Raw genomic sequence first — 15,743 nt, forward strand, 5'->3', positions numbered from 1 at the left:
AGCCCACGAAAGCTTATGCTCTAATAAATTTGTTAGTCTCTAAGGTGCCACAAGTACTCCTGTTCATTTTGACAATGTCTCTCGGCTCTGACAGCCAGAGTTTCCAGCAAAGCAGGCAGCAGAAGCAATATTTTTAAAAGTATTTTGTAAAGTCGACAGGGTTCCATTCATTCAATAGCTTCTAGGTAGAGGCGCCGCATCTCTGAAATCAGAAGAACGGCTCTATGGAGGCTCAGCTCTGTAGTCAATTAAAACAGTCCCAAGCGCTCAGCCTGGAGGCTTTTCCTGTAGAGCGCCTACAGCCTGGCGGCTGGAATTCTCAGTGTATCGACAGAACAGGTACGATCCAGTGGGCGAGACGGTCGGCCTGATCTGGAAGGGGCAACGTTACGGGGGAGTTCTTAGCTGGTCATTGGCATCTTTGGAGGTGCAGCCAACAAATGGGCCATTAGTGAGGGCCTGCGGTATCATGCCGTTGAGACCCACCAAACTCGGGTCACCTCCCGTGAGCTCGGGTGGCGACCCTGCGGGATAAAAGTGGTATTGGCTGTACCCTCATGTTGAAATGCAACGTGGCATCACCACAAGCCAAGAAGGGTGCAGGGGAAACCGCCAGCAACTTGTGTAAGTGGCCTCTTGGGGAATCTCTGAGTCTGTCTTCTCTGAACCACCCTGGGGCTGTTGACCTCAGCGTCTGTTCGCTCTCGGAGCATTGCAATCGGGGAAGAAAACTTGGGACCGTCGTCTAGAATTTTTAATAGACTGTTACCATAGAAACCACTCTACGAGGAATTGGAACACGGCTCAGTAGAGCATTTTTAGGGACTCTGACTAGAGAAATCGACCGGGTTGGCCAGACTTCCTAGCAGTTTCTCTACGGCGCTCGATCTGAGTGTCTGTGGAGTTTCCTTCAGAACAGTATCACCGCAACCCCAGTTTCATATGGGCTACAAGAAGCAAACTGTGAAGCAGGTTCAATGTGTTTGCACCAGCCCTTTGGAAAGTCCCTTTTTAAATTACTCTTTGCCCTAAGAAATAAATGAAAATTGCATGAACCCCGAAGCGAAACTTGTTTTGTGAGCTACCAGACCCAATCAGCGCTCAGCTTTCCGGGAAGCGCTTTCAGCAGAGACCGCTCGAGAACTGCTCTCGGCAAATAAAGGAAACCAGGAAAACAGACACAAGTCCGCTCGCAGCTGCTTGCTTATGCAGTCCTGTGTTTGAGAAGAGCTTGATGGCAGAAACAGCTGCTTCTTCAAGATGCTCGGGATGGTTGGGGGAAATTTCTCGCTTCTTTTGCATTTTGCTCATTATTATTTGAGGCCGACGAACCTGAGTCTGGCTAGCAAGGTCCCCTGGGTAGCTGCCTTCTCCTCTTGCAGGGCCAGTTCAGAGAAACAGTCCCTTGTGGCTGTCGTTAAATCCCTCCACCAGGCCTCTCTAGAGATCACTGTCTCAGGGGCACCCACTGGAGGGAGACAGTTTGCCGGGAAGGCTTGACAGTGTAACAGGTGGCTGCATGATATGTAGTAGCGTTGGACTATATAATATATAGTCCAGGTGTGGACCAGGACCCTGTTGTGCTTGGTGCTGTATGAAATCACGGTCTTTGCCAAGTCCCCTCCTGTTCCTGACCAGGACTTTGGATCAGCCCAGGAGGAGACAGATCCTGCACAAATCTATCCCAGACATTACATGATCCGCTCAGGGCATGGAAGCACAGGGTGCTCCGGGGAGACCAGCTGGCTTCAGGGAGCCGTAGGGTGACCAGATAGCAAGTGTGAAAAATCGGGATGGGGGTGGGGGGTAATAGGCGCCTATATAGGAAAAAAGCTCCAAATATTGGGACTGTCCCTATAAAATCGGGACATCTAGGTAGGTTGCAATGAGCACAGCTGGGGAAGATAAACTCCCAAACATGGGGATGGTTCTCTGACCCACCCCCAAACTCTCTGGACCTCTTGGGTCTGCAAGACTGAGCCAGACTTCTCAGGAGGACAGGCCAGCACTTCCACACTGCGCTATTCTGCTCCCTCTTCTTGTCAACATCTGGTCCACTCTGGGCAATGGACAGACGTCTCATCATCTCATTTGCATAGCCACACCCACACCAGTGCTGGGGCGTCCTGAGCTGATCGCTGAGGGGTGGGGGAGGTCTGGGGGGGAAGATCTGGGTTTCTGTGTGAGCTGACCTGGTTCGCCCCTCCCCAGGTTGGGGCAGAGTGTACCCCAAGAGGAGCATAACCTGCCTCTTCCTAGTCTAAAATGGGTTGCAGTTAGGGTTGAATACTGAAGGCAAGTCTACACTGCAATAAAAGCCCCACAGCACAGCCGGGGCTGGTCCAGGTCAGCCGACTTGGGCCCCTGGGGCTCAGTCTGTGGGGCTAAAACTTGCAGTGTAGACACTCGGGCTGGGGTCTGAGCTCTGGGACCCTCCCCATTTGTGGAGTTTCGGAGCCCGGGCTCCAGCCCAAGCCTGAACGTCTACACTGCAAATTTTAGCCCTGGAGCCTGAGCCCTGCAATTGACCTGAGCACTGAGTCTTGGTGCTGCAGTGTAGACGGACCCTAAGAGACCCCAGAGCCATGCAATGCCCAGATCTCCACCATCCCATCCTTGTTCAACAGCTGCAAGCAGAATTGGCTGGCTTTGTAGCAGGCCAGGCTGCCACGGGCTCCCCCACTGCTCCCCTGAGAACTCCAGCGGGGAGGCAGGGCTTTGTGGGAGACGGCACTGGAGAGGAAAAACGTCCATAGACCTGGTGCAAAGACAACTAGGATCCTACAGCCAGCGCAGCTTTACTATCCCACTGCTTCGGAAGGAGGCAGCGGAACGAGAGGCGAAACAAAGAAGGGCAACGAGAACGAGACAAGGAGAAGAAATATGAGGCGGGAGGGATGGAGCCGAATGTAAATAGTCTAGCGGAGAGGAGGCTCGCGGGGGCCGAGAGCGCTGTCTGAATCCCTCCAAGATAGCGATATAAATTAAAGAAATTATTCAGAGTCTCGGGAGGACATATGGAAGTGATGGCTCAACGCCAAGGGAAGGGTGGTTAAACGAGCGATCAGAATAACGTTCTTGACAGTCGGAGCAATTTGTCCACCGTAAATGCTGTGGCTGGGGTTTAAAGGAAGGACTGGATGATTTGGTGGCTGATAATAACATCTGCAGCTGTGCAAAGGACGATCAGAGCCCATGCTTCAGAACGTCAGCTGGGCGTTCCAGGTTCAGGAAGGAATTTCCCGCCGTTACCCTACGGCAGACCTGACCAGGTGATTTCAGATGGACTTCACCTGCAAGGCATGGAGGAAGCGGGATGGAGCTACAGGACACTGGACCGCTGAGACTTGGTGTTGAGTGGCTGATCCGAGGGACCAGATGTCTGCGGTGGACGTTTAACATCCTTGATTTCTGTCTAGCTATTTCTGAAGGGAACAAATCCACGTGTGAGCGTAGCATCAGGCCCAGATCCACTAGCACCGTGACACTTGCAGTGGGGGATCTTGCAGCGGTCTCTCTAGGAGCTGGCATGACAGAACCGGCTCATTTCTCACAGGCCATCAGCCAGCTGGGGGGGGCTAGTAGTGACGCTGGGTCACTGCCCACCTGGGCTGGCGCTGTACTGGTGATGCGTGCCAGAGCCCACTGCTAACCCTCTGAGTAACTCGGTGCCGCCCAGAGATGGGCAGGGCGGAGGGACCCCACAAGCCTCCTGGAGCGCTGTGCTATTGGTTCATAAGGAGGTGGTTTTCAGGGCACCAGAGGGGGCAGAACATGCCAGCATGCTGCCGTATCACTGCTTACCAATGTTAGGAGCATCCTTGGCCATTTCTTGGGAGCCATTGGATAGTCCCACAGGAGCCTCAACAGGGGAACCGCCCCATTGGATCTACTTGCCCGCACGGTAGCTACTGGCCCCAGCAGCTCCGATCATAGAATCATAGACTATCAGAGTTGGAAGGGACCTCAGGAGGTCATCTAGTCCAACCCCCTGCTCAGAGCAGGACCAATCCCCAGACAGATTTTTGCCCCAGATCCCTAAATGGCCCCCTCAAGGATTGAACTCACAACCCTGGGTTTAGCAGGCCAATGCTCAAACCACTGAGAAGGCTGTATGTGTCTCCTTTTCATATTGTACTGCTTTGTTTTTAGACAATATGTTTGGCTACGTTTGGCTATTTGGTCTCTTGAACATTTTTAAGAGCGAAAAGCGAGTGTCGTCAAACAATTGGCTACCCCTTTTAGTCAACGCCCTGTTGTGTTGACACATGCTAACGCAGCATCAAAGCATTATCACCTTGCAATCAAAATGTTATTATTATTTATGGGTATTACTGTAGCAGCTACGAGCCCCAGTCATGGACCGGTGTCCCTTTGCACTAGTTGCTGTACAAACCCAGGACAAGAGAAGACTGCCTCTGCTCCCCAACGCTAACAGTCTAAATCATCACGTCACAACTGGTGTGAGAGTTCTGTACAGTAGGTAGAGCTGCATAGCTGGGTCTGTGTAATTAGTTAATCTAAAGAGTGCCATCTGCTGGCAAATACAAATAGGTCGCTTTGGTCAGAAGCTTGTGGGTTCAGTAAGGTCGTTGTTATGCTCTAAAATTGGGGAGCTCTGAAGAGCACTACCATGACGTTTCATGGGCCACCCAAAATACCCTTTGTGATCTGTGACCCACAGCTTGTGGGGCACACGGTTGGCCCATCAACACCAGGGGGGTTCTGGTGCCTAGCCTGATGGTCACCACGCTAAGCGTCATCTCGTTAAGGCGTAGGGTCCGTTAGAAGGAAGCAGGACGGGGAGATAGGACGTTGAGGCCAGTGTGATGCTGCCTCTCAGCTTGGTGTCCTTGGGGTAACACCCTGAGCTGAAATGCTCCAGATTCCGGACAGCAGCACAGGACTCTCTCGGAGCCGGTCCAGGGGGAGGCTCAGCGGGAGAGGTTCCAAATGGCGTCTCCTCTCTCTGCACCCGCGGTTGGCGCCGAGGTTGCAGCATGCCGGGGCCGAGGGTGATGTCTGTGCTTGGCTTGCCTGGAATATGCAGCGAGCTGGACGTGCCGCAGGGGCCGGGCTCCATCGAGTAATCTCCACCACAAACAATTTGTGCAAAAGAATCTTTTCCCAATGCTTGCCATCTCTCTTCCGAGATTTAGGATGGCGTCTTCCCAACAGGGGGAATGAATCAACACATGCCCCACGCACAACACTCTGGATTTCACCCCATCCCGTCGTCTAAGGAGTCACTGCCCTTCCCTGAGTGGCTTACGGAGCTGTCTCTCCCCTGCTGTTGGACAGTGTGAGTGACACTGTCTTCAGCGCTTCCAGGAAGCAGATTTATCACCGCGGCTTCGGGATTAAAAAGCCATCAATCCACCAGGCTGTGTCAGCCTTGTAAGGCTGTTTTTACAGTGGTTGTTTGCAATAGAGATTTTTTTTCCCCTTGTGGAGCAAAACGCAGCTTTAATTCAATTGTCGTGTGTATTTTGAGCCGTGATAAATGAGCTATAAGAACGCCAGCTACTTCCCCTCATCTCCCTACTGAACACCAATGTCAGGGTTTTTCCTGTGCTCGCTTAGCAAAACCATGGGCTGTCACTGCTAGTGACGGGTGAAACGCCAGAGGATGAGTGTGGAAAAGCACCCGAAAGTTCTCAACGCTGAACCTGAATGGCATCACCCAACCCTCTTCCAACCGGGTCTGGATGTTGAGGGAGAATTTGATGAGTTTTCTCCTTCTCTTTGGGCTGTAGGTACCATCAGAAGGGCTTCTGCAGTGGGCTCCGAGCCCTTCCATCCAGAACAGGGTGTGAAAATGAAAAGTGATCTGAACCTCAAAATATTGTTTGATTTGAGGTTGAGGGCAATATTCAGGTGGGTTCTTATCATACCCCAGGTACTCCTCCCATCTCTAGTTACTAGAGAAGATGACAAATCTATATCCAATGCCTAGGTATTACAGTGGTGGCAGATAGATAGATAGATAGATAGATAGATAGATGGGGTGTATAGGGATAGATAGATAGATAGATAGATAGATAGATAGATAGATAGATAGATAGATAGATAGATAGATAGATGGGGTGTATAGGGATAGATAGATGGGGTGTATAGGGATAGATAGATAGATAGATAGATAGATAGATAGAAGGGGTGTATAGGGATAGATAGATAGATAGATAGATAGATCTGAAGAGAAATTCATTGGCAAAGCATAGGTGCAAGGCGGGAGAGGAATGGTAAGAAACAGGACCGGTACCCAGGGGCAGCGGTAGAGCCCGGATAGCAAGATGAAGAAACCTGAGTATAAGGCCCCTGACAGCCAGTGGAGGCATCTGAAGCAGGGCCTGGTGTGGGCCGAGCAGCAGTAGGGAGAAATGATTGTGGCACCGCCGTTCTGGATGGACAGGTGGGGAGCGAGATGGGAGCTGGGAGCTCAGAGAGGAGGTGGCGAGAGGCAGCCCGGGCAGCGACGTGCTTTCTAGCCCTGGGGACGGAGAGGAAGCGATGGATTTTTGCGACGGGGTGGAGGAAAACCCAGCAGGACTGGGTGTGCAGGAGGAGAGAGCGGCGTCTCGCTGAGGGGGTGGGCCTGGGCGATGGAGAAGCTGAGTACACTGAGCTGCGGGAGCAGGGAAAGGGCGTCAGGGCTGTGAGGCTGGACGGCAGGGGAGAGGTCAGGGATGCGGCAGAGTCTGCTCACCACGCAGGGTAACCGGGCCCCATCAAATCCTGGCTGGGAGCGTTAGGGACTCTTGAATCCTGCTGGCCCAGGGCCTGGACACACACTCACCGATCTGCTCCTGTCCTTGCAGTGCACAAGGCAACACGTCCATGAGCCCAGGGACCGCACTGCTCACTGGGCAGCGTGGTGGGTACGGTCCTCGGCCCTCGGAGGGCGACTCTGGGCCTTTCAGTGCCTGACGGGGTCCTACAGTGCGCAACAAAGACCCAAACCGAGGGGTGCACCAAACAGGATCGTAGACAGGAGCGTGGGGTGACACTGGCTCCTTCCCTTCAACACGGGTGAGTGCCATTTCAGGAGCCAGCCTCTGGGTCTGATCCTGCCGCTGTCAAAGTCAACAGGAGTCTTTCCAGGGGTCCCGTGGGAGCTGGACATGCCTGTGTTTTTATACCACCTCCTAGCCCCCTGGTATGGGAGAGGAGGGGAGAGCCGGCAGGGGAATCTGGCTCTGGGATAACGGACCGCCGTGGGAGGGAGGGCCCATCCCCACCCCCTAGAGCCCTGGACCAGCCATGATGGACTTGCTGGAAGCTCCAGTGATATTTGGGATCACTTTCATGCTCAGGCACCAGTTTTGTGAGGTCTCGTTTTCCCAAGACTGGGTGTTCCCTAGCAATGGCCTGGCGAGGAGCCCCGGTTATTTATCGCACCTAGGCCAGCTGGCATCTCCTGGGCAAACATCTGAGAAACACTCTGCTTCCCTGCCCGCCTTTCTCTCTCCCCGCCCTCTTTATGCCCGGGGGACGTTGGCAGGAAACCAGGATCTGTGTGTTCCTTTAAATGTCCATCTGCTCCTGCGGCTTGCTCCTCACCTGAAAGCCCATAATCCTCTCTGCCCGTGGCATCCTCGGATTGATCCCCTTCATGATTCACGAGCTGTGGAGCTGCCCAGGCAGAGCAAAGAGGGAGGGGAGGGGAGGAGGGGGCCGAAGGAACTAGCAGCAAGGACAGATGAAATGCACAACCCGCTTGCAGGCCAAAATTGGCTGCTTAACAAGTGTCCTGCTAGGGTTGAAGCAGAATTATACTGAATGCTTTCAGGGGCACATGCGGGCGGTCTGGTAAGACAGGATGTTGTCTCGCCAGGGCAGGCTCTGGTCCGGGTTTCACTATGAGAGAAACGATGGTGGTGGGGCTCAAGAGAGCTGAGTTCAAATCCTGGCTCCCTGTGTGGGCTACACGTTGAATCCGTCCAGGCCTTGCTGCTCCATTTGTAAAACGGGGACACGGAGCCTTCCTCGGTCTGTCTTGTCTATGTGGATTGGAAGCTCTTTGGGGCCGGGGCTCCCAGGGTCCCTGCTATGGGTCTCTGCAGATCCCGGGCAATGGGGCCCTGATCTCAGGTAGGGCAGGGAAGGTCTCTCGCTGTGTCTGATTGCAGATGGGGTCTCGACTATGCCAAAGTAAGGGGCTACCCCAGCTGAGAATCCGGCCCATGAGCATGCTTCTTTGGGGGGGAGAATGGCATTATTCATTTTTCCTCCACCTGGTGTTTCGCCAGCCTGGCACACAGTGTAACAACTGCCCTGGGCCTTTCACAGCCAGCACCCGTGTGTCTGGTGAGGGATCCCAACAAGGGTGTGGCGGCTGGCGAGTTAATTAGTGTTAATTAGGAAGTGATTAACAGGCTGCAGAAGCCAAAGAATCATAGGTGCTGACTTTTATTTTTCCCTGTGGGTGCTACACCCCCACTTCAACCCTTCCCCCAGAGGCCCCGCCCCCATCCCGCCCCTTCCCCGAGGCCCCGCCCCCACTTCAACCCTTTCCCAGAGGCCCCGCCCCCATCCCACCCCTTCCCCGAGGCCCCGCCCCCACTCTGCCTCTTCCTGCCCCCTCCCCTGAGGCCCCTGCCCACCTGCCACGCGCTGCTCACCCTGTGACACGCTCCCCTTTGCAAACTTCAACTCCCCCTGGAAACAAGGCTCCCTGCACCCTCCAGCCACTTGAAACCCTGCTTGCCCCGAGGGGTACCGTGGGGATGCTGGATATATGGGTGCCCAGAGCCAGCCCCAGGTCGGTGTGATGCAGCCAAAGTCCATGGGCATCCAGGGTCTTGTCTGTGAGTCCAGTTTGCCAGAGAAAAGAGAAGATGCCAGGCTGCATGTGGAGGATGGGGTGGGCTGATATGGCTCTCGAACAAGGAAAATAGGGGACTCCTGGGTTCTGTTCTCTCTCCCCACTCCCTCGCTTCCTTTATTCCTTCTCACCCCTCCCTCTCTTTCCCAGACCCCACCTCCTGCTCCTCAGCAGGGCCTTCCTCCCACTACCTATGCCATCAGCCCACTCCCGGGTCTTGGCAGGCCTGGTGGTCCCTGCTGTCATCTGAGCCCATCTTGGAGAGGTTGGGATTGGAACCCGGCATGATGGGTATTTCCAGCCTCGACTCAGATTCCAGGGGAGGCAGTGGGTCGGGGAACTCAGAGCTGGAACGCGGCTCCCTGTGGGCCAGCAGAGTGGGGAGATTATTCTCTAGGGCAGGCCGTACTGGAGGGCACTGCTGCAGGATGATGGAGGGAGCCAGCACTCTCCCCGCTGACACCCTCCAGCCAGGATCCACTGGGATTTGCAGCCTTCCCCTTGCTCAAGCAGTGGGCTGCTTTGCACGGGCATCGTTATCAATTATGTGCCATCCGTATGACACATGCTTCCCCCACCTCGCCGTCCGTCCCCAAGATCTTCCCATTATATTAGCTTCTGCCAGTCATCTACTGGCTTGGTTAGCCACCAGCAAATCAGCTCTTGACCCCGGGTTTCCCAGTCCTTTTTCGGCAATGGGAGCAAAGTTAGTGCAGTTCAAATAAAAAGCTGAGACGCCAGGTGGAAATCTTGTCTCGTTCCCCAGGGCTGGATGGCCTTGGAAAGTCAGTTGGCTTGAATTTTTGAAGGTCTAAGACTAAGTTACACAATAACAGCTCCCTGGTGGTCCATCTCCCCAGATCTCCTCTCGTCCAGAGCCTGCTTTAAGTAGCTCCAGTCTAATCTAGTCATTACATGCAGAACCACAGGCCTTAATGCTGCAAAGGGAAGTGCTCAAAATCAGGAAATGCAAACAGTTATCTCTGCCCCCCCTTGTCCCTATGCAATTCTGGCTGAGTTTTCAGTTATATGACTGGATGATGAGTTCCACTGTGGTGGTGCCAGTCGGGACCCCGTCAGCTGGGCGCTAGAGGGAGCGATGGTCCCTGCCCCAAATTGCTAGCACGATATCCATGTTAGCAGGAGAGACCTGCACCAGATCCAGAGCATGTCATCAGCGTTAAAGGAGCTTCATAACACTCATGTTAGGGGAAGGTGACTCTTATCCCCATTTTAAAGGTGGGGAAGGTTAAGTCCCTCTAGCCATAGAGCGGCAGAGTGTAGAATGGAACCCAGGAGTCCTGCCACTTTAACCACTAGCCTGTACTGCCATCCTGAGCCAGGAACAGAACCTAGGTATCCTGACTTCCAGTCCATTGCTCCAGCCACTAGAGTAGACTCCCTTTCTTCAGCTAACAAGAGACAAAGCCCTTAGGAAGATGAGCTCAGCAGAGCGAAACCGGGCAAAGTCCCCAGTATCATAGAGCCCAATGTTTCTTTTCCACATGAAGCCAGTGTGAAATTCCACAGGCCGTTCGATGAGAATCCTGCAGTCATGCTGCAGACACGAACCAGCTCTTGAGCTGGACACAACTAAAGGGCACTTACTTTGTTTCAGCAACAAAGATTTCTGCAGTCGAGCGGTAGAGTCGGGTAATGGGCCTTTTGTTGCGCCAAAATTAAACACGCCAAGTGATAATGGAGCTAACGATTGGTGCATTTAATTTCAAACGAAAACAAAGCGCAAAGCCCAATCCGAGGGCCCATCTGTTCCTGGAATCCTGCTTGGTGGTAAAACTTGAATTACGCATTTTATCTTCTCTGCGTTTATTGGAACAGCCAGAAAGATTTCGCCTTTGCAGTTCTAAGCTCCTGAGAGCGACACAGTCAAAGAAACTCAGAAGCCCTTTCAGAAACTGCCTGCACCTTCCTGACTAGCTCTCGTGAGCTTGGGGCATGACATTGCTGAATCAAATGCATGTTGGCCAGGGTGCATGAGAGATTTGACTTTCAGCTCACGTGGCCAAGGAGCTACATACTGTATTTAGCCTGATCACTTTTCGTGATTTGACATCCCAATTCCCTGGCTTAAAAATTCCCTCCAGCAATAATACAGTAGCACCTAGATGCTCCAGCCAAGATCCCCTAGACGCGGTACATATGCAAGGGAAGAAGCAGTCCCTGCCCCAGCAAGCTCACTGGTTAAAAGGACAGACAAAGTAGAATTATTATCCCCATTTTATGGATGGACAACTGAGGCAAGATGAAGTGACTTGTCTGAGGTCACCTAGGGAGGCTATGGTAGAGGTGGGACTTGAACACAGATTCCTGGGCCTAGATCTTACTTTAGTGCCCGGATCATTCTTGCTCTTGTCCCAGGCTGAGATAGCTATTTAAGGGCAGTCAGGCCTAGCCCTCAGTTGTGATTAATTAGCTGTTTCCCAGGTCTTGCATTTGAGGCCAGAAATCAGGTGCTAGCCTGCAGGCCAGATAAAAGGCCAGACAGCTGCTCAGTCAGAGTGAGACCTGCAGGAAATAAGTAGCAGTACTGCCTGCCCGCCCTAAACATTTGAAAAAAATCATGCGATTGGCTTAAAAATCGTGAGATTGTTTTAAAAAATCATAAATCGTGGGACCATTTTCTTTGCCTTTCGGGGTTCTGAGTCTTTCTGGAGCACCGGGGTCACATTTTCAAGCTTTTCTCTACAACCCGAAGAGTTGGAAACAAAATTAAAAAAAAAAAAAAAAAAAGACAGCTGAAATTCTCACCTAATCCCATAGGGTGACCAGATGCAAATGTGAAAAATCATGACAGGGGGTGGGGGGTAATAGGTGCTGTGACAGACCCAGACCAGTGGGGTACAGGAGTCTGGTAGAGGGCAAATATACTGGTCACTGGATGAGTAGTTTTCTGTTCCCTGAGTGACCAGAGCAGGGGCTGCACTAGAGTAATCAGGAACCTGCTAGAACCAGTTAAGGCAGGCAGGCTAATTAGGACACCTGGAGTCAATTAAGAAGAAGCTGCTAGAATCAATTAAGGCAGGCTAATCAGGGCACCTGGGCTTTAAAAGGGAGCTCACTTCAGTTTGTGGTGTGAGTGTGAGGAGCTGAGAGCAAGAGGCGCAAGGAGCTGAGAGGGCGAGGGTGTGCTGCTGGAGGACGGAGGAGTTATTGGAGGACAAGCGTTATCAGACACCAGGAGGAAGGTCCTGTGGTGAGAATAAGGAAGGTGTTTGGAGGAGGCCATGGGGAAGTAGCCCAGGGAGTTGTAGCTGTCATGCAGCTGTTACAGGAGGCACTAAAGACAGCTGCAGTCCACAGGGCCCTGGGCTGGAACCCGGATAGAGGGCGGGCCTGGGTTCCCCCCAAACCTCCCAATTGACCTGGACTGTGGGTTCTCCCAGAGGGGAAGGTCTCTGGGCTGTTCCCCCAACCCATATGGTGAATCTCTGAGGCAAGAAAATCCGCCAATAAGCGCAGGACCCACCAAGATAGAGGAGGAACTTTGTCACACTGACTATATTAAAAAAAAGCCCCAAATATCAGGACTGTCCCTGTAAAATCGGGACATCTGGTCACCCTATAATCACATGACTCCAGACGCTGGGGCTTTAAGAAACACACCAAATATTGCAAGGTTTGTGATAAAATTGTGAGTGTTGGCAACACTGCGGTAGGCTGCAAGGGGGGTTCCATGCTGGATACATGGAAGCCAGGGCTGGAGATCTTTGCTTTATGGAGAAGCAGCTTTTGGAAGGGCTGGTTTCTCTGTTTTCATTTGGACTGTTGTAAAAATCAAACACTCCCTGCAGAAAGGGACAGAAATTCTGCTTCTGTTGGAAGCTTTATTTGACCCTCAGGCTGGTCCCACCGGCTTACACCCCTAGTCTAGTTTATTCAGGTTTTCCTTCTTATTGATTATTTGTATTACCCTAGCACCCAGGAGCCTTAGTCATGGACCACCCTGTGCCCATCACCACAGTATCTGTGTGCTAACCCACATGAAAGCGTTGTCCTTCCTAGGCTGATTATTTTAGCTACTGTACCATGAAGAAGAAGCAGCTCGAGGATCTGGCCAGTCCTCATTTTTTTGGTCCCATTTTCTTCTCCACCCTACCGATGCTTCCTCCGTCAGGGTTTAGGGCCAGATTCTGATCTCATTGACCCCGGCTTGCTGCGGGAGTATTTCCCTTGAGAGCCCTGGAATTGACCCACGGTGATCCTGGTGTAATTGAGAGCAACGCTTGGCCCTTATATAGTTATTGGACTTGGTACCTGGGTGAAATTTAACAGCCTGCATTGGAGGTCAGACCAGCTACTCTGAGTTGAGTCCTTTCTGGCCTTAAGTGCTAAGAATCCACGAATCTATTATTTATTATGTGCATTTCTAATGTGCCCATCCCCTTAGGACCTGAGTGCAATGTGCGTATATTTGCAATATAAAAAACTCCCATGGGAAAACTACACTCCTGAGTCCCTTCTTTAGCCAGAGCTGCAGCTACTGAAAGTGGGAGCAAACCCAGGAGGCAGACACCATCCCGGGGGTATAGCTGGTGAGATGGGAGCTCAGGTACCGTGAGGCTGGGCAGAGTCTGAGTGCCTAGACAGACAGATTCCAAATCACCCTTTGGACAGAGCACCCTAAAGAGTTAGCCATGGTCAGATCCCCACCAGCAAATGAGTTCCGGTGTCTCGGGCCGTCCACTGAGCAGACTCGGCCCTCAGCGCTTCATCCCATTTCCATCCTGGGGGCCAACAGGCTATCGCTGTTGGCTGAGAGTCTTTCAAGAATAGCATCTGCAGTGATGCTAGATGGGATAAGGCCTTCAGTCCTTGCGCTTCAAAGCGTGAGCTGATCATCAGCGGGGGTCGGGAGAAAATGTTCCCTGTATGGTAGGACACTGCATTGCGGGAGGGGTTTGCTTTCTGCAGTGGATAGCAGACAGGATGGGCTGCTGGTAATTCCTGTGTTGATGCAATTCCTCCACATGCCTCCCATAGCCAGCATAAGGGGACCATCACACTCATAGACACGCCCTACGCAGTGTGATGGGCAGAGCAGCCGAATCCGTCCTGCAACTTCCCTGGAGACTTGTAAATTAGATCTGGGGGTGGGATCACAGCTGCAGGGCTGGCTGCACCTCTGACTCCTTCTCTGCCCCTCTGAGGGCACTTACCTCCCCAGGGTGGAATCACGCGATTGTCCCGCTGGCCCTGGGCTGTAGCACCCTGGGCTTATACAGCAAGAACAACTGGATCCAGTACCTATGGTTCTTCCCTTTGGTAGCTTGTGGCCAGAGGTGAAAACAACGACCCAGCACAGCCTTCTTGAAACCAAAGTATTGCTTGTTCCATCCCAGGAACAAAGCAGAACACAAGAGCAAAGAATTTTAAACCAACAAAAGATTCACCACCTGCCTTACTGAGCGTCTAACCAGCCTCTTGATGGCACTCCATCAAGTCAAACGTCCCCTAGGTCCTCAGTCTCTGGAATCTGGGTTCTCCCTTTGCCCTGGCCTGGGGGCCTGGCTTAAATCCAGCCCAAGGTCTTTGTCCTCTAGGCTCACATACTTGGGCCAGTTTGAGGATCTCCGCAGAGGGGTGGAGCCAGAGCATCAAAGTGAATGGCCCTTGTATTGCCCGTCCAGTGTTTGCTGGGAAGTGTGTATCTGGGTTGTCCTAACTATAAAGGGAAGGGTAACAGCTCTCCTGTGTACAGTACTATAAAATCCCTCCTGGCCAGAGACTCCAAAATCCTTTTACCTGTAAAGGGTTAAGAAGCTCAGGTAACCTGGCTGACACCTGACCCAAAGGACCAATAAGGGGACAAGATACTTTCAAATCTTTGGGTGGGGGGGAAGGCTTTTGTTTGTGCTCTTTGTTTTGAGGGTTGTTCGCTCTTGGGACTAAGAGGGACCAGACATCAATCCAGGCTCTCCACATCTTTCTGAACAAGTCTCTCATATTTCAAACTTGTAAGTAAACAGCCAGGCAAGGCATGTTAGTTTACCTTTGTTTTCTCAACTTGTAAATGTACCTTTTACTAGAGTGTTTATCTCTGTTTGCTGTACTTTGAACCTAAGGCTAGAGGAGGGTCCTCTGAGCTCTTTAAGTTTGATTACCCTGTAAAGTTATTTTCCATCCTGATTTTACAGAGATGATTTTTACCTTTTTCTTTAATTAAAAGCCTTTTTTAATAACCTGATTGATTTTTCCTTGTTTTTAGATCCAAGGGGGTTGGATCTTGATCCACCAGGAGTTGGTGGGAGGAAGGAGGGGGGGATGGTTAATTTCTCCTTGTTTTAAGATCCAAGGGGTTTGGATCTGTATTCACCAGGGAATTGGTGAAGAGTTTCTCAAGGCTTCCCAGGGAAGGGAATTAGCTTTGGGAATGGTGGCAGCGGACCAGATCTAAGCTGGTAGTTAAGCTTAGAAGTTTTCATGCAGGCCCCCACATTTGTACCCTAAAGTTCAGAGTGGGGAAGCAGCCTTGACATGGGTCCACCTCCCCGGGTGCATTTCCTGACTGTCCTGCCGTGCACACAGGAAACGTCCCAATAGCCCAGTCAAGACCAGCAGCCACTACCTTCCAACCCTTAGCCAAGCCTATAGGACTCTCAAGTTAGGACAGGCCGCTCCAAAGCCATCACGGGCAGGTTCGTTTTTTAAACACGCTGCTTCAGTAGTTCCTCTCTGGTGATTTTTTTTCCTCCTGTCTCCATAGCTCGCTGGCAAGTCATTGATCCCGGCATGAGCACGTTGTGCACTCGGGCAAGGACTCCAGTGCTGGCGGCGCTGGGCAGAGCTCATCCAGGGACCCACCCGGGACGTGAGCTAGTGAACCTTCGGCTCCGAAAGCTGAGCCCTGCGCAAACAGCCCTGGGTACAAACAGCCGGTGGCTTTCAGAGTCCGCTCTGA

The sequence above is a fragment of the Terrapene carolina genome, unplaced genomic scaffold (assembly GCF_002925995.2).
Source record: "Terrapene carolina triunguis isolate 2854851 unplaced genomic scaffold, T_m_triunguis-2.0 Scaffold88, whole genome shotgun sequence".
Lineage (NCBI taxonomy): Eukaryota > Metazoa > Chordata > Testudines > Emydidae > Terrapene > Terrapene triunguis.